Source organism: Seriola dumerili, unplaced genomic scaffold (genome assembly GCF_002260705.1).
Source record: "Seriola dumerili isolate Sdu_G_001 unplaced genomic scaffold, Sdu_1.0 BDQW01000533.1, whole genome shotgun sequence".
In the NCBI taxonomy this organism is placed as follows: Eukaryota; Metazoa; Chordata; class Actinopteri; order Carangiformes; family Carangidae; genus Seriola; species Seriola dumerili.
The window spans coordinates 1,542,701-1,568,598 of record NW_019174788.1 but is presented as its reverse complement, the minus strand read 5'-3'; positions in this window follow the sequence as shown (position 1 = coordinate 1,568,598).

Genomic DNA, 25,898 nt, shown 5'->3' with positions numbered 1-25,898 from the left:
AAGAATGTCCACCCTCAAGCTGTGATGTTAACATGGGCCACTGTATGCTGAGAGTTCATTAGTGTAATTGCCGGAATATTACCCATTGGCGTGGTCAGAATGTATAGAATATTAATGCCATAAATCTCCATTCCTCTTGCATTCTGCGGGGTAACAGTATAACCAACATCATTGCATATTAATGACAAACTTTTTGAGGAGAGGCAATGAAACGATGGTCTCGTCTGTCACAAGTCTACTCCTCCTGTACACTGAGAACCATTTATATCTATATCTGTTTTGTCGTGCATGTATATGTGCTGTAGCTGCCTTTGTCTCCAGGGAAAAATACTGTTTTGACGGACTAAGAGAGGGAATTTCCTCTGAGTTGCACAACAGGGCACCCCACCCACCTCCTCTCTCTAACAACCAGCCCTCTCCTTCTCTCTGTGCTGATGTCAGCACATAGCCCACTATGGTTCTGGGACCACAATTGCTATTCAACGAGTAGACAGATGTGTAGGTGGAGGGTCAATATGGGCTTGTGAAATTATCCCGTTGGTATTTAGAATAAATGATAGATGGATGGGTTTTGCGTTTGGCTTTGTGGTGACCATAGACAATATTATATTCTGCAATTAGCAACACTTAGTGGGCTGTATTATGACCAAGCAATATGTTTGCACCTCAGTGCTACAGTACATGTCGGAAATTGAGTAGCACTTCAGAGGTCAGGCTGCATCCATCGCCTCTGTCTGCTTTGTTCAAACTCTGCCTTAACAGCTTTCAACTCATCATGAACTTTAGTAGAAGTTCAGAAATATATAGGCCTACATTCAGAGATATGTAAGTGGCCAATAGAAATCTCTCGCTATGTTAAAGTTTAAGGGCATACACCTGTATTTATTTAAAGGCCAAAGCACACTTTGAAGGGACACATAGTTCTTAAGGCATTTATAGTGTTGCTTTAACATTTAAGTAGGCATTAGAAAGGGGAGGCAGCAATAGCATATTCTCTAGCATTTATTTTTTCATTCATCAATCTGACCTTCTGCCGCCCAGCAGCAGAAATTACCTCTGGATTTTCTTTCATAGACTTCTTTGTTTAGCTTGCTAGGCTGTTGTCACAAGCAGGCGGCGTCATCTAAAGCTTCTAAAAGCAGTATGTAAAATGCATGTTTAGAAAAACAGTCATTCAATCTCAAGATTACTGTTTAAGATATATTTTGTTTGCTTTCAACACCCATTATCCGATTGGTATGCCGAGTATCAGTTTAACTAGCACATTTTTAATGCACGTAGTGAATGTATTTTACGATATTATTCACCAACCCTACTTAACACCACATCATTTTTTCGAGCAAATGGTTGTTAGACGACTAGAACGGTTCTCTCCACAGAGAGTCTTTCCTCATGGCTGCTGGCCACTTGTCTCTAGCTAGCTGTTAATCAATGCTGAGGAGCAGGTAGACCATAATGGAGGATTTATCTCAGTTCTTCACACCACTTAGTGCCCAATGGACAACTCTATACCACCACCCCTCCTTCTCTCTGTACCTTCTTACATTTTTTCTTCACTCACCCCCACCCCCACCCCCACCTCCCCAGCCCCCAGCCTCCTCCACACCAAAGGCTGTGATGGAAACACCTCTCCTGAGAGAGTTGTGCAGGCGGAGGAGAATGGGTTAGAATGAGGGACAAAATAGGTTGAGAGGGTAGTTAGATAGTGAGCAAGGGAAAGGGGTCAGAACAATGTTGCTGACACGGTCAGAACTGTTACCGCACATGAGAGGTAATTTTAGAGTGTGCGTCTGACCTTGCACAGATCATAATAGTAATTTTCAGCTTGCTCTTTGAAATTGAATAAGTTGACATGCACGTTAAAAACATATACACCCTTATTTATATTTCATAAAAACTCAGCGTCTCATGTTGGGGTCTCACTATACAATGCATAGGCAGACTTACTTTAAGAGCACCAATTTTCCATGATGAATCACTGAGCTAATAGTCCATAAGGGTTAATACTGGTTAGTGAAGTCCTGGACTGTGTAATGTGTCAGTGACGTAAGGAAAAGCCATGAGAAACGCAGCTGTGCTGGTATTTACGTAGTACTGGAGGATTTACGTGCTTGCCTACATGCGCACAGGAGAGTTGGTCATTTACCGAGTGCAGTGCTGAGCGATAAATTTGAGAGAAGAGCGAGTTCGATCATTAGCAGAGAAGACTTCCCTCTCAGGTTTTGTGTTTTTGTTTACATCCTTACCTTACTGCTTGCCCAGTTCACACTTCTCATGCATGTCCGGGGCATGCTGTTACTTGTATACATCCCTTGACTTTCCATGCAAATTTATGTTTAAGCATACTTGTTTGTGTGTCGGATGGGGAACACAAACACATACACACATACACACGGGGTGGAGGGAGACCTAGGATGGGGGAGTGTGTGTGTGGGGGGGTATTGGTGGTGGTGGTGGTGCAAGGCGGTGACAGAAATTGAGGGGGACGGGGTGGCAGCTGCAGGCTGCTCGGTGCACTGTCAGAGCGGAATGATTAATGAATGGCGGCCCCAGCTGAGCCTAACCTTTGGAGAACCGCACAGGACATCTGCAGAACTGTCAGCGCTCTGACAAGGACAGAGCTGAACAACCAATTATTTCGCCATCACTAAGGTGGGCTGTCAGCTTAATCCTAGCCATTCACTTAGGCAAGGACAGGCAAATTTCTCCTTTACATACACACACACACACACACACACACACATACTGAGCGTACCACGGTCCTGCGTGGACACACACACATACACAAGTGAACAAACAGGCATGCACGGACAGGAACACATGCCCGCGTGGACATGTACTCAAAGCGGACTGGTACGCTCACAGTCACATACACACACTCACATATTCACACACAGGCATGAGGTCCCGGACAAAATAGAGTTAACCCCTCCACTGCCGTCGGTGGCAACCCCATGCAGGTGACATATATTAAGGAAAGCAGGGCGAGCAGGGGAGGTTTAATGATGACAAAACAGGGCTGGTGGATGCTGGCTGGAACTGTGAGCTGGACACGGGTGGGGCCGCATACTGGGGAAGACACTCTGTCTGCTACATGTCAGAAGTGAGCGAGGGAGGGGTGAATGGAGGGAGGGAAGGCGGGAGCTGGAGAGGGAGGGGTGGGTGCTCTCATGTCTGCAGGGTGTGTTTACATTTTACATAGGAAGATAGAAGCGAATTGGAATTACATGTTTAATTAAAGTTCATCAGAAATGGGATTCCATGTAAATTTACAATCAACAAACAATTATCAGTTTTAATCTTTTGTCATTTAACTATGATTAGAGCACATGGAAGATGAAGTGCATGGAGGCGAGGTCTGACATTGTGTGGTCTACTCACCCTGGACTGTGTATGTTATTGAAACTTACAGTGTGGAAATACAGTATTGATTGACCTTATGGATTAAACAAAATGGACCCTGTTGCATTGAGGAAGATTAAAAAAGGGTATTTGAATAAAACATGATCATAATGATGATCGCGATACCTGATCATATCGTGTTGATGCAGCCATCATCAACCAAAACCATTCATTTTGAGAGATGTGTTATTCCTAGCAGAACAGTTCAGAAATTTAAGACTCTCTCATATTTGATTTAGATACCAAGGACTAAACACCAAGATTTTACGTGATTAAAACAGGAATTAACGTAATTAGGACTAATGAGTGTATGATCACAGCTGGAGGGACTTCAATAATAAGTCAGTACATAATAATATAATAAATATATGCTAGTGTAAATATGTTTGGATTTGACTGCATGTGTGTGTACATATGTCTTTGTGTGTCATGGACAAAGGGCTGCTTGGCAGTAAAGACTTGGTTTTGGTTAGAATTAGGTTTAGAGTAAGGGTAAAGGCTGGGGTTAGGCATTAATTGTGATAGTTGAGGGCAAGGGAATGCATTATATCTATGAGTGTCCCTGCAACTATAGTAAGACCAGTGTGTGTGTGTGTGTGTGTGTGTGTGTGTCTGTGTCTGTGTTTGTGCTTGGCTGTGTGTGGGTGCTGATGGGCAGTACGAGTGACTGACTGGGATTTGATTGAGGTGTTTCTGATGCGATAAGGGATCGAGCGCGGCCACGAAGCCTATTGACAAACTGCTGATGAAGCCAGAGAGTGAGAGAGAGCTGAGGAAATTAATAAGGGGATAAAAATCAATTAACTTAAAAATCGTCCCTCATCAGTGGCTAACCACGTGTGTGTGTGTGTGTGTGTGTGTGTGTGTGTGTGTGTGTTGTTATATCTGCGTCTGTGCCGTCGTGCATTCACCTACAGTAACTGTACACCAGCGGGATGCAATGTTTTGGGTGGACTGACCTCCTGCTCGCAGACAATTAAAATATAAAATGCCAAGTCAAGTCACTTGAATCCTAAATGGTGCTCGGCTGGTGTATATTCATGAGTCGGAGCACCCACTACTTTCTGTGAATGGCGAGGACTTTGAACAGCTCTACTCATTTGACCTGGAGAATCCTAATACTGCTTTACGATTTGCAATTCAAACAATCATGTTGGTATCATCTACAACTGTGGCGTCTCCAGTGAATGCAAAAACCCATTAACTTTGCTAAGCAGCTTTTGATGGTGCACAATGTCGGTCTAGAGAGCAGTCAACACAAATGAACTTCACTTCTAAAAGGCAAAGCTTTACTATAAATGTGTTTTGAATTATTTCAGATGGAAGTGAATGGATTTACTACGCAGCAATATAGAGACAGCTGTGTTTACAGACAAGTGTGCGAACTGATGTCTCAATCCATAAGTAGTTTTAGAAGCTTGGTGCACACACATGCTCGCACACAAACACACACACACACACAGACACACACACACACACACACACACACTGTCAGAATGTATTCATTAGAAGCCTAGTCCTACTAACAGGGCTGTCTACTGTCCCAGACAAACTGCAGGAGGAGATGTCTGGCTGCTTGCTTTTAAACTGGGTTAGTGGACCAGAGAGGGAGAGAAAGAATGAGAGAGAGAGAGAGAGATAGAGAGAGCAGGAAAGACAGTGGGAAAGTGAGAGAATCTGAAAGTCTGAAACTGGGACGGGGTATATGAGAAGAATTTTCTCATCAATTGCAGTGGTACTCCCTACTGTGTGCCCCTTTATACCACATGTATATGAGGATGAGTGTGTGTGTTTTTGTGAATGTAATTCTACGTATGGGTAGACGCACGTACCGCCTCATGAAATGTCTATTTGTTATGGAAAAGTTTTATAGATGTCATTTTTTAATGTCTTCTGCTTTACTCACTTCATTCTCATGCCCTTGCTTGATTTAGGAGCCAAATGGCAGCCCATTAACATGTGAGAATGATTGTGCAGCCTTGGGGTTGTAGCTCGGCAACCCACGGAGAGGTTTTGCGCTGCACATCTCTATGATTCTCAGTCTTCGCAGTGTCGACGAGAGTTAAGCATCAAAGGCGAGCACTAACTATCCTCACCCTCAGTCGCTCCCTCTGTCTCTTTTTGGCCTCTGGGTTCACACTGTAATTTGCTCTCTCTCTCTCTCTCTCTCTCTCTCTCTCTCTCTCTTCCTCTTCCTCTCTCTTTGTTTCTGTCTTTCCCTACCATCTCTCTGAGGGCTTGTGAATGAGTAGAGGGAGGTGATGAGGTCAAAGTGAATCTTCCCGTCGCTGAAGATGATTATATCTTAACCTGCCGTTATTCAAAGGCGCAGGCCCTGTGGCCATGAGCTGGCCTGCTTGCCACGTGTCGGCACTGAGAGGGCAACACCTCGGCACCGTCACAGAGCGAGAGAGAGGGGGAGAGAAGCTGTGCGCTCAAATGGACTCCCAGGGTCAAATGTACAATGCCTTGCAATGTGTTTCCTGTGACTCACTACCCCATAGATCCACCGAGCTGATGGATGCTTGTCGTTTTTCTAATGGCCTAGGTGTCCAGTCTTAGGGCCCCAAATTGATTATGGATGCTGGTGACATCACTGGGAGCAGACATTAGATTATAAAGTTGCACCAGAGGTTGATGAATCAGTCAGTCTCGGCTAGTTGAGGTAATAGAGAACAACACCTCAATTGTGCTCTGTCTCAATGAGCAGGGCTCAAGGCTTCTCAGAGAGAAAACTGTTGAGTCTTCCACCTTTATCTTTGTCCCTCCTGACTTTTCTTTAAGCCTAAGACTTCATATTCAGCAGCCCCAGGCTTGAGCTATCTGTCTCTCCCTTTTTCAATTAATTCTTTGAGAGGTGTGACACACTATATACTTTTAATACACTTCCACAAATGGACTCAAAATCACATGTGCACACATCCTGTGCATACACTGATGCACACATGAGCACACACACGCTCAGAAAACACGTTTATGCGTGCCTTCTCACACACATTATGGCGTTTAGCGTGGGTAACTAGGAAGTCAATGAGCACTTATCCGAAATCCACTGGCAACGCTAACAAGCCAGTGTGAGGTGTGAACACAGCTGTTTGAGTCACAACAAATCTAATACGCATTTCATCACTTCTTAAACAAGCCATCAGCAAGTCTAATGCTCTGGTATGGCGAGCAGCACTCTATGATACATGTGCCTTCAAAGCATTTTCTTAAACATCAGCACTTAGCGCATCCTCCCCACACCTCGGCATCATGCGTCTATTGTTAGCGGTGCTGCTGATAAGTCAAATTTATCATTTTTGTGATTAAGATTTATAAAACCAACAATGCCCTAATTGATAACACTAACAGCTGCCACGGTTTCTGTCGCTGGCACCTGAAAATTATGTCTTAATCAGCAATTATTAAGCGGCTTGTGCCAGAATTGTGAACGAAGCCTCATTTTTCTTGACTTCTTCTTGTTTTTTGGAACGGGAAAACACGGCAGAGCCGTCAGTGTCACTCCCGATTGAACCAAGCGAGCCGCAGGGAATCACCCTGCGTGTCTGTCTCAGGGCTTAAGAGTTACTCTCTCATGACGCCTTACCATTTTAAACCTTATTTGGTTTGCAAAAGTGAGACTAAGCTCTTTCTGTGCCACTCTTTTTTCCAAGTTCAATTTTTGGATTGCATAGCTTGAGACGGAGATAAGGGGGGATATGGGGATAACTTTTAAGGACAGTGGACGGTGGATTTCACGAGGGGGTCACTAGGGGAAGGGAGGAAGCAACAGAGGGAGAGGAGGAGAGCACATGGGAGGAAAAGGGGGATGGAGGTGTGGAGTCCGGAAGGGGTGGGGAGTAGGTGGTGGGGGCTGAGGTTTGGGCAGTGAGACGCTCCAGAGAGTTGACAGAGCTTCAAAGGGAAGTTTTCTGCTTTGACTGACAGGCCCCTAGAGTGAAGGGGACCTGGTGGCAGGCGGCATGCCCCGATCCCAGGATGCCCGGCGGTCTCCATGGTGCTCATCCCCCATCCCACCGTATTCATCAGAAAAGTGGGGTTGACATGATGGGGGGTCAAGATGTGTGGAAGAGCTGCCGTAGATCATTGGCAGGCTCGGTTTCTGCCCTTGGACCAACAGTGTGAAGGACACGGTGACTCCTTTGAATAGGAAAGAGGAAGGCTAGAGTTCTAAGTGAACACAATTCAGTCAAGTGTTTTTGTGGTTGCTGTTAAAGGAGTGCAATAAATCCTGTTAGTATTTTGCATTAGTACTGCAATTCCTCTTTGTGAATGATCGCTTCACTGTTGAAACAAAACACTTTTTAAGTTATTTAGTCTCAAATTCAGTTTGTAGGACCTCTGTTTGCCCCATTGCAGTTTCTCATGCATTTTCAGTCTCAGAAAAAATGACACTTTATATTCACCCCAGTTGGCTAATTTTTTCACTTAGTCCTCTCACATATTGTGCAAGAGAAACCTTTTCCTCACTCTCAGGAAGGAGAGCAAAAATGTGCCTTTTGTAAAACAAAGCTTGTCAATGCGGCTGCACCTTTTTATATTTACAAAAATAGGACCATTTGGTGCAACTTTGCACCTACAATTACATACCAGGTAAAAAAATGTGAGCACGAACTTCTAAGCACCTAAATGTATGCTACTCCCCCCACAGTCAAAGTAATTCTCAGAGTGCATCATAATCGCTGTACAGAAAGTCTCTGTTTCAAGGCCTAGATAAATGATGCCATCGTTCCTGGTCCTATACACGGGCTGATAGATGGGAGCAGGAGGGCTGTGTTTAAATGTGTCTCAGTAAACACTGTTAGGCCTGTGTAAACAGCAGTGCATTGATCAGCCCTCTATTCATGATCAGCACGTCTCTGCCTGCACTGGATTAGTCAACATACCGACCCGTCTGTTTGCTGCACTGTAAACTGAGGCCAATGTCAATGCCAAAGCCTAATTAGAATAGTACACACTATCGGGGCATGGTTGCATGGATACTAGAGACTTACATTGTCTGTTACAAGTATTTATTTTTGAAAATGTAATAAAGATCATTTTCTTTGTCATATCCCACAGAGTAATGGTAAATGGACTTCACCTAAATAGAGCCTTTTTACTTTAGCCTCTCGTTGACCCATTCACACACACTGACACCCCACTGACAGTAGCGGTGGTGGCCTGCGCATCGGGAGCAACGTAGGGTTCAATGTCTTGCACATGTAATGAATATAATAAAGATTCAGCCGCCTTATGCGTAAAATAGAGCATGCAAACTAATGTGAGACCTAATGAATCTTCCATGCAGGTTAACACACTCCTCACATACTCCTTATACAACTCCGATTGTGAGTATCTACAATAACAAGTGTGACAGTGTGTCAGTGGAAACCCCAGATCCATGAATATCAAGCTGGTGTCACTCACAGCCTCTCATCTCACTGAGCTCCTCGGAGGAATGGGCAACACTGGTTGGCTAGGCAGTGGCTACTGTGTATAGCAGAGAAAAGAGAGTGAGAGAGAGTTAAAGAGTATCAGAGATGGAGAAAAAGACGGAGCAGGAGAGAGAGGCATCGAAGCGTGGAGGGCAGCTGCATTGTATCACCCCATTTTAGCCCATTACACTGTGTATGGGGGCCTTTTTCCCCCCTCTTTTGCATGGTAATTATTTTCCAGCCCAAAGGTAGCTGCAGGCAACGTCAGCCACTGCGTCAGGGCCCACTGCATTAGCCGGCCATTGCATTATTTATTTGTGCGCGGGCAGCCGGATGGATACCCCAAATCCGCTGAGACTCGGGGCCCTCTCAATGTCACCCTGTGCATTGTGGTAGGCAGTTGCAGCCGCTTGGACTCGCACCAGGAAAGCTTAGGCAGAGAGTGGCTCAAGGGCAAAATGGTATCTTGGCGTTGGGGGACACATGCGTGGGAGTAGTAGTTAGGTGTGTAATGTATTCAGAAATGGGTCAGAGGTTTAGTAACTGCCCTCGCTTATGCAAGAGTCAACTGTGTAGGGTTCATTTTGACGCACTGGATGACCATCTAAGGGGTCCTATAGGACACTATTGAGTACCAATGTAGTAAAAAGTATAAATAGAGGGTCATACAGTTCACACTGCCTAGAGGCTTTCTAGCTATAGATGGTCATATGCAGTCAGTTACCCCTGGGTACCATAGGTAAATAGACCTGATTTCAGTGTGTAGGAGCTGCTTTTACATTATGCTACTCTCCCCTGTGTATCAATAAAGGGTTATTACACCCAAATACCATTGGGCAGGGTAAGGTCACAGCATGTCAGACTTATACCGAGAGGTAGAGCAACACAGCTCAGTGATTGTGACGTTTGGGGAGGTAATACCCTGCTCTCTCCCTCTGTGCTACAGCGCACACACTGACACACAGAAGCGCCCACCACGCTGCTCTTTCGGACATGAACCCCCCTGACCTGTCAGCCCCGGCCAATCGCAGCGCAGCGCCCGGAATGACAGCTGAACCACTGTCCCTGTCATGGCTCCTCAGTGTAGAAACACACACATGCACACAAACACACATCGCACACATGCCACTACATATCCGCTACAACAGCGGTGCAACATCAACATCAACTCCCGCGGGCCCCTTGGATCTATCTCTTTGTCTCCCTGCTTGCCAGCCAGCTCGACCGCACGAGACGCTCAGACGGCCTTGTGACATGACAGTGACAACGTACTGATGCTCCTGAGAGCACCCACAACGCCGTTCACCTCACCCCCCCGTGTCTTAGTTGACCCTCTAAGGAAGAAGATCTGTATTAGGGAGAAGATCCAGTTATCCGGAGTTTGCCAGATTCCCATTTGGAGAGTTTTTTTTTCCAATCGTAGAACATACTGTTTATGACTCTAAGCTGGGTCTCAGATGGGTAGATAGATGGACAGATGGATAGATAGATAGGTAGATGCAGCGATGTGTAGATGGATCGATGGTGTTTATGACTTAGAATGAGAGAAAAATGAGAGAGGAAGACAGACAGAAAAAGAGAGTCAGTGATAGAGATAGTTAGACTTTGCCCTGGCACCCAGTGTTCCCCTTAATGGGAGCTGACACTGCTGAAGCGACCCGTATGGAGGGGAGGACCAGCGTATTGCAGGCGGCAGACCTCCCAATTATTTTTCTGGCTGATAAGTGCCGCTGCTTGTTTAAGGCTGCAGTGTGGATGGAGGGATGGGATGGAGAGGCAGAAAAGGAAGGATGGAAGAGGAGGAGGAGGAGGAGGAGGAGGAGGAGGAGGAGGAGGAACAGAGTGGATGTAGCCGGGGTTGGGTTGCATGGCTGACAGGTCTTGATCTGGCAGGATGGCTGGCTGTCACACACAACTTAAGACAGGGTTTTCTCCCAAGGGCTTATACATACAACACACACACAACTTGCATGCACTTATACACATCATGCATCATGTAAGCATGTGGAAACGGACAACAATGTGCACACACGAGTTTACAAACATGTCACAATAGACAAACACTGTTTACACATCAGTGCATACTGTACTGTACTCTGAATGACAGTCTGTGGACTTGCATACACACCGCATTTGTAACGTGCGATTGTTGCTGCGTTACTTCTGTCACATGCCATTTACAAACACTACAGAACCTGTCTCATCCAGACTGCCTGTGAAAATATTCTACAAAATAAAAACACAAAACACAAGTATCTGTTTTTCAAAATTTGCACACACAGTTCCTCTTTTTTCATTTCTGTAATTCAAAGTCTTTTAAAAAATGTAATTGTAATTTCTTGTGGATTTGATGCTGCATTTTCCAGGACTTGCTAAAAGCTCAGTTGCCTTGCTGGACAAGGGAGAAGGCTTTGCCGGTGAAGAGCAAGCCAAACGAATAATCAATGTCTCTGTGCATGAGTGTGTAGAAACAGAAGTGGCAGTTGCATATGCTTGAAGGGCTGGATTCTGCCATTCTTTTGCCAGTCTCTTGGAGCAGGAACAGAGCTGAAACAAGCATGAAGCAAAGACTTGAGAGCATTGAGCCGCCATAAAAAAAAAAATACAGTCATTTGCTCCTGAATGATGGTCTGTGTGTGTGTGTGTGTGTGTGTGTGTGTGTGTGTTAGCAGGAAATGAGAGGGCATGCTTGTATTCCAAATTATTTAATGAGTCTGAAAAAATTAACATGAAGTTTGAGGACAGTTCATTCCAAAAGAAGGCTTTTCAGAAATAATGATATACTTGTAAAATAATTATATCCTTCAGAACGGAGATACTTCACATTAGAGAAACTGTTGCATCAATCACATCAGGGCCAAATCACGCAGCAGCAGTTCCTTACTGTCAGGTCTTGTCTAAACAGCCGTGGTATCTGTGTCGCGACAGCCTATAATTTGCCTAATGTTAGCTTAAATGAACGCCATAATAAGGGTTATCCAATCTATGCTAAGTGTCATAATCTAGAGCAGAGTGGCTGCATTACATTGGTGTCATTGCTGTGCTGTTAATGCCTCAGTGATCTCCGCTACTACTAACATGGCCCACAGCCAGAAAAAACGGAGCAGTATCAGAGGAGAGGAGAGTTGTCTGTTTGATTTCATATCAGCCGATAAAACCTATCACTGTTTCTCCCAGACAACTTTTCTCCTAGATTTCTTTTTTACGTTTTTTTTTTATTTTTTTTTTATTTCACCCCCTTTCTCTTCAGTATAGAAAAAGCAAAAGAAAGCAAAAATCAGTATCTTCCTCATTCTTTTTACAACTCGTGCTGTGTATTTATTGCAGCTCCTTTCATTATCATTTCTGACGTTCTTTATGCATTGCCCAAGAGGAATTTTCTTTTGCCTAGCTGGGGTGCAGCTTCAGCAACTTTGCGGCGCTTCTGGAGTGGCTAGGGGTTAAATAAGTATCATTCAGGCATACTTCGACAAGTATGGCCATATTGAGAGGAACAAATCTCAGTCCCAGTGGGGTGAAAAACTCACTAACCACTGCACTAACCTGCCAACTTTACCTATTGTATAACCCCTTGTATTTCTATGTACAAAAACCACTCTGGGATACTTACTGGCGCAGTTTCGAGGTCCCCTTAGTGAGGAAGCCTTTATGTGTGCCTTCTCTCAAGTAAGAGTCGCTCCTTTTGCTTTAATTACAGTAAGTACAGCAGACCCCCCAGGCTTGTTTAAACAGATCAACCAGCAGAAGAAAGAAGAAAATGCTAATTAGTCCCATAATGTTGCTGACCACGCTAGTTCCTTAGCACTGCTGAGTTTTATTGACATAAGAAGGACAATAGGAATCTGTATTCAAATGACTTGCTCTGCCCTCGTGTTTGGGTGCAGCTGCTGCTGCGCGTAGACAGCTACCTGCCACAGATTTTTATTGTATTGTTAGACAGAGTGAAATTAGACATGAGGATATGAGAGAGTCGATAAGTGTGCTGTGTGTACCTGCTTTTCCTCCAAGTCCAAGTGTGTCGAAGCCTGTGGGACTTTAGCATTAGGGTGTGTGTGTGTTTTTGCTGTTTTACATCTGTGAATATTGAAAAAAAAAAAAAAAAAGGTGTGTGCAATTCGGTGTATGTGTGCACGCATGTGTCAACTCCCCATCCTCAACTTCAGTGCAATACAGAAAGCTTCTAATGCATTCCATGTTTCTGAGCAGAGAAACTGTATATGTGGTTGTGTGTGTGTGAAAGAGAGAGAGAGAGAGAGAGGGAGAGAGAGAGAGAGAGAGAGTCAGAATCAGGATCAATACTATTGACCTGTTTACCTTGGTGCCGAGCATACGGGCCAGCTCTCTGGTTTACCACTTGAAACATTAAAACCAGACTATTAGTAATACTTTGGTTCTTCTCTTTACTGATTGGGCGACCTGCACAGGGGCAGTCCACCTAACAGACACGAAGAGAGGCGAGGGAGGGGGTGTGAGAGGTGGGGGTGAAGTGGGTGGGGGGGGTTAAAGAGAGAGGGAGAGAGACCCTGAATCTAATCCTCTTGACTTAAAGCCATCGGGTTTTGCCCATGTCTCGCCGCTCGCCTCTAGACCTGATGTGGTCACTCAACCCTATCGAGCTGCAGGGCATTGTGGTCCGTCCGTCTCTTCCACACTCACCCCCTCTCCACCCTCAGGCGCTTTTGTGCTCCCAGCTCCCCCCCACACCCCCGCTCCTCCTTTTCTTATCCTCCTCCACACCGGCAAAACAGAATTTCTTTAAATGCTTAATTTTTCCCCCCTTTGGCTTCCTTTTTGCAAGCGCCCTCTCACTTGTTTGTCCATCGATTTTTCATCCCTCTCCAGCCACTGCCCCCCTCCGCCTCCTCCCCCGTCCTCCTCCCTCTCTTCCTCTTGCCTCTCCCCCCAGCTCTTCGCCTGCATCTCCCCAGTCTCTCCCGCTCTCCTCTGTTGTTGATGCAAACTGATTTATTTATTTATTTTAAGCTTGTTGCCCAGGTAATTTGTGGCAGGTAATGACTTTCAGTGAATCTACTTTGCGCTCTTTGAATTCCTTTTCCGACCTTTGCATCACCCAGGCCCATCTCCCTGCACATCCCCTTTGTCCCATTTGCTCTCCTACTTTTTTCCCCATTTCCCTCTTTTACCATCTCACTGTCTCTCCTCCTCTCCCTCCTCTCTGCTCTCTGCCAGTGTATTTTTAATTCCCCTAGATATTGGTGGTGCACGGTACGTGTGTGTATGTGTGTGTGTCTCTGAAGCCCACCTGAGGAGGTGATTGACACCTGGCCCTCTGCTGTGGAGGCCTCTCACTCCTGTTCTCCTCCTTTCCCATCAGCCCCCCCACCCCACCCCCCCGCCCTTTCCCTCCTTCTCCAGCCATCATTTTTGTGTCCGTTGGGGCATTGGAGGAACTGTACAAGTCTCTGGGAGTTGAGGGAAAAGGGAAAGTAGGGGAGGGGAACTAGTGGCTAAAGATTGCCTAAAATAATTTGGTGCTATTTTCCTCCTTCTCTTGCTCTTTTAGAAACAATGATATCAATTGATCATTATAATTCAGGAGGCAAAGCTAAAAGAGTCCTTTTTCTCACACGAAATGATCCCTGCATCTCGTTAAGTGGGAAGGTAGGGCAAAGAGGGCGAATCGGGGTGCAGTGTGTAGGTATGTGAAACCTCAAGAGCCCACCACTACCCTCACACACACACACACACACACACACACACACACACAAACATACACACACACACGCATTTCTACCTACACTCCTCTATCTCCTTCTTTCTGTCTTTCTTTCTCTCTTTCTTTTTTTCTTTCCGTCTTCCTTGCTCCCATTTTCCCCTGCCCTGGTAGCATTACTACATTAGTATTCATAGGGGGGACTCTGTTTAGGGGGGGTGGGGTGGGGGGGGGCGGGCTTCTGGCTGTTCCCCCAGCCAGCTGGCATACTGAGGCTGGCTGTGGAGCTGGACTGGACACTTACAGAAACAAGGAGTAGGTGATGGGAAGAAATAAGGACTAGGGCAAGAAGTACAGGGAAATGATCCAGAATGCTTAGCTCAGAAATAACCTCTCTATGCTGTATTCCTTACAGTACAGCCTACTTTACTGGGCGTTACTATACAGTACTATGATAAAAGGGGGCACTGTCACAGCCTTCTGATTGCAAACGCAACATTATCCCTTAAATGAATGCTTTCAGCAAAGATCTGCAGTATGGTACTCACATTTCATTATTTGAAGGACAATAAAACAAATAGATTAAAATAGCACAGAGTGAACAAATACACAGCTCACTCCCGAGTATGGTAATCAAAAAACAATAAAAGTTTAGCATACTGGGTTTTCTTGTCGCTTCCTATTAAAGCAGGCATAAACTCTGGTCTCTTGCAGTGACATTTTCTTTACTGAGACCCTTGAATAAAGTCAGGAAGGTATTTTTGATATTAATCAGATATCAAAGAAGAAGCAGCATTAAACAACACAGCTGCGTGTTGTTTAAATTTTGCCAGAAGTGCAGGGTCCTAATGGATGAGGTTCTCTTCATTGTGAGTGTGATGGGCAGGTGTCAAGTGTGTGGAAACCATCTGCCCGGTCCCTCCAGGAGGGGACAGTAGAGAGCAGGGAGACTTTATTCAACTCCCCTTTCTCCAGGAGGAGGGTGAGGAGGAGGAACAGGAACAGAAAGGCCCTCTTCACCAAACAATATCCGCCAAGAATCAAGGAAAGAGTTTAGTGGAGAGAGGAAGGATAGAAGAAAGAGATGACAGGCTTTTTTTAAAATAATAAAAACAATGACATAATAGCTTAGGGGAAAAAGGGAAATCTCATAAATTCTAAATTTCCAAATTTAAAAAAGGACACATGGCACTTGTACACCAAGTGGTCGTGCCTAGACACACATATAGACACACTCATACACACTCCAGTACTTCCTTCTGGCATAATCCAGAGGTCAGGGCAGAATTCATCTCCCTTAATCATGCAGATGAACATGACCTTGGCCGGCCTTGGCACCCGGTCACATCAGCACTCTTATCTAGCCTCGCTTTGCATCTCTGATTGTGTTAAATCATGTTTCCCTATCATCAGCAGACACTGGATGGACAGCATCCTTCTCTAAGCACATCCAAAAAAAGGATAATTGCTAGGACTTTTTTAAAAGCCTTTCAGAAAAGAAACAGGAAAATCAAACTAATTCAGATGAAGGGGAATATCGGAGACGTAAAGTAAAGTATGCCAGGCAATATTGGGAGTGGAAAAAAAAAAGATGCAAGAGTTTTAAAACGGCGGTCCTTGGCATTATTATGATGATGCGTTCAGCCATGCAGAGTGGGCCAGCCCATTGGAGTGCCCCTAAATGAAGAGGCTGACCTTTAACAAGCCCTCTCTCTGTTCATTAGCCACGTGGTGCTTATCTACAATAACACTGCTCAGGAGAATGGGAGGGCAGCAGGCCTGGCCGTAGTCAATGATGCACTACAGGTGGAAACACGAGCATCTGAATTTAGCTCAGACTTTTGGAGTTACCTCCTACCTCCCTAAACTCCCCAAAGCCCTATTAAAATGGTTTTTTTTACACTGCCTAAAGTATATAACTTTCAATTTTACCAGTATCATAAAAGAGAGAGTGTTAAAGAAAGCAAGATAGAGTGCACCGGGTTGTGTGACATACATACATACATGTGTCTATTGCAATCTGAAAGGGTGCAGTTTATGTGGAGTAGCGTTTAAACTGAAATGACACAGGTGCTATCGCTGCAAATAAGCACCTGCTATTATGTGCAGCATTTTGTATCATGCATCATGTAAGCTGTATGATCGACAAGGCTTCTCATTTTATTCGTTTCTCATTTCCAGGCGCAAGTTGCCCAGCCCACACTACCATTAGGATGGCTCATGTGGTGTTTCCATATTGGAGTGATGGTTGGCCATTTACTTGTACAGGACTATCGAGGTAAGAGCATGAGGAAATGTTTTTCTTCGCCAGCTGTCTGGCAGAACTCAGTCTCATATTGCATCTTGAAGAGCATTCCCCCTCTGCGTCTGGTGTTTTGGGGCAGAAAAAAGGAGAAATCTGCCTGATAATATAACTACAGTATGAACCTAGTGCTATCTGTAAATGGCAATAGAGTTTGAAGTGACTGTATGCAAGTGTGCAAAGTATCAGCTCTTTCCATTTGAGTGAGTATAGGCCCAATTCAAGAATAGAAAAAAAAAAAAGAGAGGGGGGTTTGAATAAAGAACAGAGAGGGGGAGAACAGACACAGAACGTGGTCGATAATGTCAAAAGCGGATGACAGATCTAAAAGAATGAATATTGATCTTGAGGGGGCCTTTACTCAGGCGACCTGTGGGAGGTCAGCCTGTGTAATTAGACCAGTGGAGGTCCAATGCTGGACTGTGGATGAGGCTGGTGTTGGAGGACAAAGCTGGAGCTGTGGAAGGATGTTGGAGGTTGTAACCTTAGGTGTGGACAGTGTATATGAAATCAGTGCTAGCTTTGTGCGCCAACTTTGCGCCAACTGTCGCCTACGATTTCTTTGAATCTTTTGATTCAACTTTTGCTTTCAAAATTCCTGTGTCCCTGTGTACTTTTATCAGGAACCACTGCAGTGTTCATCCCTAGTAAGCCATTTTTTTAATGTAAAAATATTTGTGCTGTGCCAGTGGGTTTGTGTGGCGGGAGTTCAAGTGGTAAATGTGGGCTCAGAAACACATGGATAAGGTGCTGTTTATTGGAGTGGGCCAGCAGTTGGATTCCATACAACCCCAGGCTACAGACAATGGTCAAACCGGATCCTGCTTGGTGATGGCAGTTAATGTTTGCTCTAAATGTCTCGCTCTCTATCTATTTGTCCGTCTTTATGTCAGTTACTATTGTAAATACACAATTGAATCTAAGGAAGTGTGTGTGGTGCCTAGAATCACGCACTCTAACACACGGACAAGCACAGCTACACAGATGCTTTCCTGAGCATGTACACAGATGCACGCACGTAGATGGATGTACATAAAGGTTCAAGCCCATATACAGTCTTGCACACCCGCAGACACACACACACACACACACACACACACATGCACGCACTGTCTCTTTATCTGTCTGGCTGTGGATAAATGCGGGCAGCGGAGACTGAGTGTGGCTGTAATCCGTGTATCATTGGCTTTATCCACTGCAGTTGCACTGCTGATTTAGTGCTCCACAGCCTTAGTAATGGGCCCCTGACACACACACAGAGCGCACACAGTACGCCATGTAGTGCATCCACCCCACATGCTTTGTCCTCTCTAAGATGTTACTGCTCACTGGTTGACCCTCAGTTCAGACACACATATGCACACACTCCCGTGCCCAGATGTTTATGTAAAGATAAAGAAACACACAAGCACGGATGTACTCACAAGCACTTGCATGAGCTTGCACACTCCACAACCCACACGCTCACAGACACACACATCAGCAGCAATGTGGTTGTCACCGCCCGGGGACGTCTCATGGTAAGGTGAACTCGGAGTGAACCTGCTCCAAACATAAATAACATCTCTCTCTCATCTCTCGCTAGCCCCCTCAGCCCTTCTTCCTACCCTCACTCTCTTTTTCTCTCTTTCTTTCTCTTAAGTCCCTCCCCTGTTCCTCCCTTCCAGTTTCCCTCACTCTTTCATGTGAGCGGCGATACACAAAGTAGAAGCATTAACACAAAGGGATGTTAGACATTCTGCAGTCCACAATACCCACACACAAACATAGTCTTGGAGACACCTGAGGTCATGCCTTGAAGTACCCTCGCTTGCACACGGCAACTATATGCCAGCATTGGCACAGTCACATCAAAGTGACTTTCAAAAGACTTCAGATCATATTTTATTAGATGACGTCTTAGATCTTTTTCTTGGCCGAAATTGCTGCTTCTTCTCTTGCCTAGTTGTTTCTACAACACTACATTCAACCCACCTAACCGACGCGTCCAGGAATACAATCAGAGAACACAATGCAACATCTATCACTAATAACCTACCACCTCCCCATGTTTATAGCTGTTTATATCAGAGAATTCACCCCTTCTCCCTTTTCATTGCGGCCCATATCTTCGGTCCCCTTGCTAGCACTTCCTGTTAACACACAAGGCGTTTATTGATAGGCCATTCCCATTAGTGCTGTTTACCTGTCAGGGCTCACTGCACTAATGAGAGAGCTTTGGGAAGGAAAAATGAGTAGGGACGGTTAACCGCTAATGGATGTTTACAGCCTCCCTGGATACTACTGTGTTTGCCGCCACCTCTGCTGGTACACTATCACTAGCCCCAGACCCGTTCACCGGCTAATTGGTACAGCGCTGAAGAGCCAGTCTTGGCCTATTTGATTATCATGGGATTAGGGTGGGTGGAGAAAGCACGGTAAAGGAAGTAGCCAGATAAGTAGGGGGAGGATTGGTTGTTAGAGAGTGGGGGTAGCGGTTGGGGTCGTAGGCCTAATCGATATCCCGAAATCAGGAGGGCCTGAGTGGAGACATTGGAGTGGGAGCTAGATGGGGGTTTTGAAGGGGTATGTACGAGGGTCATAACATCAGCCCTACGTCAAAAGGTTCTCTTTGAGCACTATTAGTGCTGGTGGTGAAGGGTAATTGTGCCATTAGAGCTGTAAGTGATACTAAATGGTGCAGGTATGGTAAAGGAACTACTACGTATAGTTAGCTGGCAAGTGATCTAATGTAAATCTCCAATCAGGCATCTTAATAGCTGATGTATCCTTGAGAAAAGCACCCATAATTGTTTCAGTGTGACAGATGAGTTTAGAATATCTTAGTCCGACCAAGCCTGAGTAATTTGATTTGGTCTTGGGAGCAGACAGATTTCATTCATTTTATTTGCAGCGTTTCTTCGTATTTTTAGAGGTTTTTTTAGAAACAGTGTTGAGCCTGGGAGGCCAGTTTCTTAATGATATCCGAGAACACTGCCATAAAAGCACGTACAGAGGAGACTCCACATTGTACTCAGTATATGCATTCTATATTGCTGTAGGATTGGATGGTCCCTGGAGAAGATCAATTTGTGCTTTTTATTAGATTATTACGGAAATCTTATAAGTGCCGGATTATCCGTGGAAGGTATTTATCTGTTTATCGAATGGCTACACTCATAACCTCTCTCTTCTGTTCTCATGAGCAGGCTGGGGTATGTGCATGAGGGTGCTGAAAATTATAAACATTTTTCGATGCCTTTTTCAACACTGTACAGCTTAGATGACGACGACCACACAAGATCAAGTGTTGTATGATCCAGTTCTTAGTGTCAATTTGTAATCCACATTTTCTACTGAATGGATTAAATTTTCTTGTCCATTCTTAAATGGAGGGGTTAAAGTGACAGTGGAGCAAAGATCCTAACCTTCTTTTTCTAATTCACTTGCTCAATGTCTTTTTCTCAATTGCTTATCAGCTCTGTTTCTTCACTAATTAAAACCACACATGAAACAAGGGGATTGTAGACAGACAAACACACATACACACACATGCACACACACACACACACAGACAGAAAGAGAGAGAGATAGAGATAGTTGGAGCTACAATTACCAGACAGGCCTCTAGTGTCTCATTGGGTGTCTATTAAGAGGGGGGCCTGGCTCATTGTAATGATGGCAGAGTTTAATTACTTCCACCCGGCGCCTGTTGTAAAACATGCTGATAAATGAGCCAACAGGACGGCACATCATTATTTTTCTATAGTGCCAGGCTGCTTGTACATGATTATGAGAGTGGGAGGGAGGTTCCCATACCTGCATGAACCTGAGACTCTATCCACAGGAACTGGAAGAGGAAAGTACTGTACATGGCAAATTCTGGCAATGTGTGTGTCCTCTCTATTTGTCAGTGTGCGTGCATGTGTACGGGCAGAGGGAGTTGAGATATTTGATGGAGCCGTAAATGCCGAATCAAAACACAATAATAACTGCAAAGATATCGGGCCACCCATGAGATAGCGATATATTGATAAGATGCGATGGGCAATGTTATTCACTGAGCACAGGACTACAATTGAGCACTGTATTGTATATACTCGTGCAGCTCAGATACAAGTATGCACATACTGTACACAGCGTCTCACAAACAAATATACATATTCATAGTCATTAATTTTACACATTTTTTAGAAAGGGGGCATTCGTGGACCCCCTTCTGATTAATTGTGTTCCTCCTCCACCATTATTAAATCGCTGAGGCAAATATCCCCCCATACAATAAATCCCTCTTGGCCCATGATTAATCAAAAGGCACACAAACCTAAGACCGGTGGCGGGCAGGTAGAGTTACAGTGCTAAATCATCTTTATTGCACGACGTGCAGGTTTGTGCATGTGCTCAGGGTCCAGCGCCATAGTGGAGTGGAGTGTATGTTTGGTTGTTGGTCAGCCACCTCAGGGTCACACACACATGCATTTTGATCTCTGTGCCATTGATTTGCCAACTTGACCAGGGCACAAAGGTGAACAAGATGGTTGCAAAATAGACTCTGGACAGGCTCAGTGATTAGAAGGACTTGGCGTCAAGTTTACCAGTCATCCCCAAAACTAAAATCCGGGTTATAAAGCCATTTTATTCATTTATGTATTAAGGGGGTGTGAAAAAATGTTTTAACCTTGCCCACCTTAGCTTGTACCATCAATTGGGATCTCCTCCAATTAGTGGCAGGTCATACTGTGATAATAATGGGTTACATAATTACAAAGGGTACCTCACTTTCACTACTGCCACATGGAGATTTTGTTAGGGAGCAGTCACATGAAGCAGAGATGGAGACTCTACAAGACCCTGCTTTCTGGGAAACCTCAATTAACCTAAATGATTAGCTGTAGCCGTGTAGCGCACCTCACTAGCTTGACATTTCTCAGCCAAGCTAATATTAGCATAGTGACTTCATTCTGTCCTGTTGTACTTCATCACTGTCCTTTTACTGGGAGGTCTTTCTTGTTTTATTGACTGAAAATGACAACGTTTGGAGTATCAGAGCCTTGTTACTTTCGTTTAGCGCAAAAGTGCTGATGCTAATTTGGCGGTTGCATAATGAGTTTTACATGTATTTGATTAATAGGGTGTAGGGCGGCGATACAGCAAGAGAGGCTACTGCGGTATGTGGTTTAACTTCACCTTATGTTAAATACTAATTGATTCCAATGCATTTTTAATCACTTACTAATTGGCGATTACACTTTTAAAACATGGCCTGTTGCTGCTCTGGCAGAATCAGGGGGTTGTAGAGTGTGAAGATGGAGTTTAAAGGGCATAGTCTTCTTAGCATCCACAACTAAATGTCACAGTTGTCTGTTAATGTGTCAACCAAATCAAACATGCACAGTGGTCGAGGGGTGCTAAGTGACAGGTGACCTTGGTGGCGTGATGGAAGACTGGGCTGGTGTTTGAGCCCTCTGATCTTCGAGTGGGAAACCCTGTCTAGTCCTGTCTAGAGATGTATGCCCAACCAATTAGACATGAAATGGCAGTGACACTCACACCCCACTTATCAAAACAGACTTCAAGTGTGTTCATGAATTCAAATGAAATATGCCTCTCTGCTTCAAATGTACAGACAGGCACATGCGGAATTCAGTTTGTATTATTTGTATCTAGGTCAACATGTATAATGATTGTTGCAGAGGTCAAAAAAAGGTTCTTTTTCAAGTATTACCCTTTAAAGACATATGACCTTACACCAAAAAAAAAAAATCTACCATAACCTCTCTTACTTGTCTTCTTGCCTTGTCAGGTTTGCATAATATCCAGAAAAACTCTTGATAGCTATTCTTTTATTATTTTCTGTTCTTCCTTTACTCCTAGTTACCTCATGCTGGACAGCCTCCCCGATTGGATGACTCACAGAGGGCCCAGACAACTGGTTGGGTCGTCTGCGAGGCATCTGACCTCCCATACACGCGCCTGCCCCCCTCCTACATATATTACTGGGCCCCACAGTGTTCCATAATGTTCTGAGTAGTCAAGCATATAAATAAAGGTGAAGCAAAATGACTGCCTCTGTCTTGACAGAAGTGCTGAACCACAAAGAACACCTTGAAGGGCATGTTAACTGTCAATAGAGTTCTGTGTAAGCCCCTTCAATTAACATAAAACTAAACAGCTCCCCAGTTAGCCGCTGTATAACCCTGGCGCTGTCTCCCCTCACCCATTCGCTATTTTACCCCCCCCCAGTGTTGGATGCCGTCATGCAGTCTAGCCGCCGAAGAGGCAGTAAACAACATCTCACCATGTACTTGCACAGAGGCGGTTACAAACACGCATACGCATAATGATATTCTACACACACACATATTCACTCCCTCACACAAGAAATGCAAACACACACTAGTGAAGCTTCTGCACAGTGCTTGCAAATTACAAACCCAAAGAGGCTGGGCTCACATCTTGCACAGACACAGACACACACACACACACACACACACACACACAAGAATGCACACGCACACACAAATTTGAAAAATCCCATTTACTGTGATGCTACGTGACTGAACATCGCTAGCGTAGCGTAGCTTACCCCTCTCTCCCAGGCCCATGGTAATGCTGCATGAGATTTGTGATGCAGTGGGGAGATGCATATGGAAGGCCTGTACTCAGATCTCTCGGTCATGCACCCCATTAGGTCCTGCTGTTGATGCTGTTGCTATCAAAGCTGAAGTAAACTGCTCAGCAGTCAGCTCTATGCCTAAGCACAGAGACAGAGACAGGCTGGCGATCACACTATATACTACTGTGAGGATAGGCCTATCTATCTTTTAATTAGGATGTGTGAGTAGGCTACAGGGAGGTAACTTACGGCTCACAACCAACAAAGAAGTGTTCTGGTGTAAGATCAGCCTGATTTGGAGTCTGCAATGTGCTGTGTATCTTTGCTGTGTACGTACAGGGCATGATATACTGGGTGATTTTAAACTAATGGTGCGTTCCCTGTTGGATTCCAACAATAGTGAAGTATTTCATCATACAAATTCTCAGACTAAGTAGAATCAAAACCAATCTAAAGAGGATAATTTGCCCTAAAGACAAACAGAATGATGAAAATGCCCAGAATGAATGGGCTGAAGGATTCAACCCTCTATGTGCTGAATAGCCCCTAATGTGTTTGGGTTTTGAGATAACATGCAGTAAATACCCACATTCTTCTGCTCATCACAAAAAATCCAATAGCAGCTTTCACATTTGCTTCCCATCACCGGTGATTCCTGGGGAGGTGTTATTTGTGCAGCACACAACAGTGCTGCTCTGTTGTAATTGTCTAGGTTTCGCAAAGGGCCACTCATCTTTCATTCCCCTGCCAACACACATGCATATTCGTGGAGGTGAAACTAACATGCTTAGTTGTTGTTTTCCTGCTTTGCCATTCTTCAGGGAGACTTAGTTCTGGTGTGGATTTGCTCCCTTTGCGCCCGCAGCTATGTGCCTGTGTCTCTGGGAGAGGGATGGCATCAGCTAGCATCAGATGGCAGGAATTCAAACCGTGGTTCCTTTTCTGTGGGCGCTCCTGTTCAGCAAAGTAGATTGCTGGGGGAGGTTGCTATCTACCTTCCCTTCCTTTATTTCTTCTTCCTTTTTTTTTTTTGATTTGCCTTAATTCCATTCTTTACCCCCACCCTATGTCTGCGCCTCATCCCTGCAAAAACATCATTCTGCTTGCTGCACTCAGGGATGGGCGATGAGATGTTTTCTCTTTGGCAAACTAGACTGCTTGCATTAGAGAAAGGCGGAGAAGTAAGGTTAGATAAAATATAAGAAAGAAAACACAGAAGTCTGTATTAAAAAAAAAAAAACATACACAGAAAAACCAAAAAAACATCATTGTGAAATGTGATCAAAGACTATGAGTGAAAAAGAGATGTGGAAGAAGATAGCAAAGACAGATGGTATTCACCACTGTCAAAAGAAACCAAGAGGTGTCTGTTAGTGACAAAAGGTTGCTCATCCTATTGCCACCCCAGCCTTATCCCTTTAGTGTAGCGCACTGGTTTTAGGTTTGCGGAAAGACTACAGCGTGAAATTCTGCTAAGCATGGTCGGGAGCCGCGGAACATGGAACACGGATGAGCTGGGATTAGGGAGGCCCAAAGCCCTCCCTTCATCTGTGCCTTGTAGGGCGTCTGTGATCTGGATGGCGCTCAGTGGGTGACACATGCCTGTCAATGTCCACCGGCTGCACACACAACAACTCGAGGTCTTGCGTGCAGTGACGTGGCCACACGCCACCTCCACAAATCCCCCACTCTCCCACAGCGCCGCTCATCTATACACCTCTGTCCGCCAAGCCCCCTCCTCGCCCTCCCCTCCTCGCCCTCCCCTCCTCGCCCTCTGTTTCCAATCCCCGTCTTTATCTCCCCTCCTGTTCCCTCTCCACATGACTATATGTTCTTACTGTGATCTCATCACGTCTCGAACTGCACTAGGCCACTTGGCCAGATGTATGTGCTGCTGGATGTGTTGTGTGTTTACATGGGATGTCTGCCTGCGAGTCCATGCCAGGCTCGGCCTTACATAAAATACTGTAGCACGGTGCATGGCTGTGCATCTATTGTCAGAGCTCAGTCTTTGTGTGTCCATTTAAGTGTACTGATGACCATGCATGTCAAGGGCCCATAGGCCGTCCTCATTAAGCTCTCCCCGCCGTCTTCTCTTTTTGTCCTGTCCTCCTGTCCTTAAGGCCAGCCATACTTGCACACGCTTTTCATCTGCAGTCAATACCTATTGAGCTGTTCATGAAAGGGAAATGACAGCTAGTTCATAACTTCCAAGGCTGATCGATAAGTACCTGCACTGGCTCAACTCATTCCTGAATCACTCTCTCCAAGAACTCATCCTCCCCCCAAAGAACCACCTTTTCAAACACAGCATACCTGACTGAAGAGTAAACTGTAATTTATGTGAATGTTAACACAGGACAAGAAGCTGTGTAATATGTTCTTTAGGATTATGAATGATACAGTAAGTGCTTCAGTACAAAAGAGGTTGTTATTTATACTTGACCTTTTAGCAAGTGATACACAAGTGGTTATTACGAGTTACGTGTTTCTGGAGAAAATTTC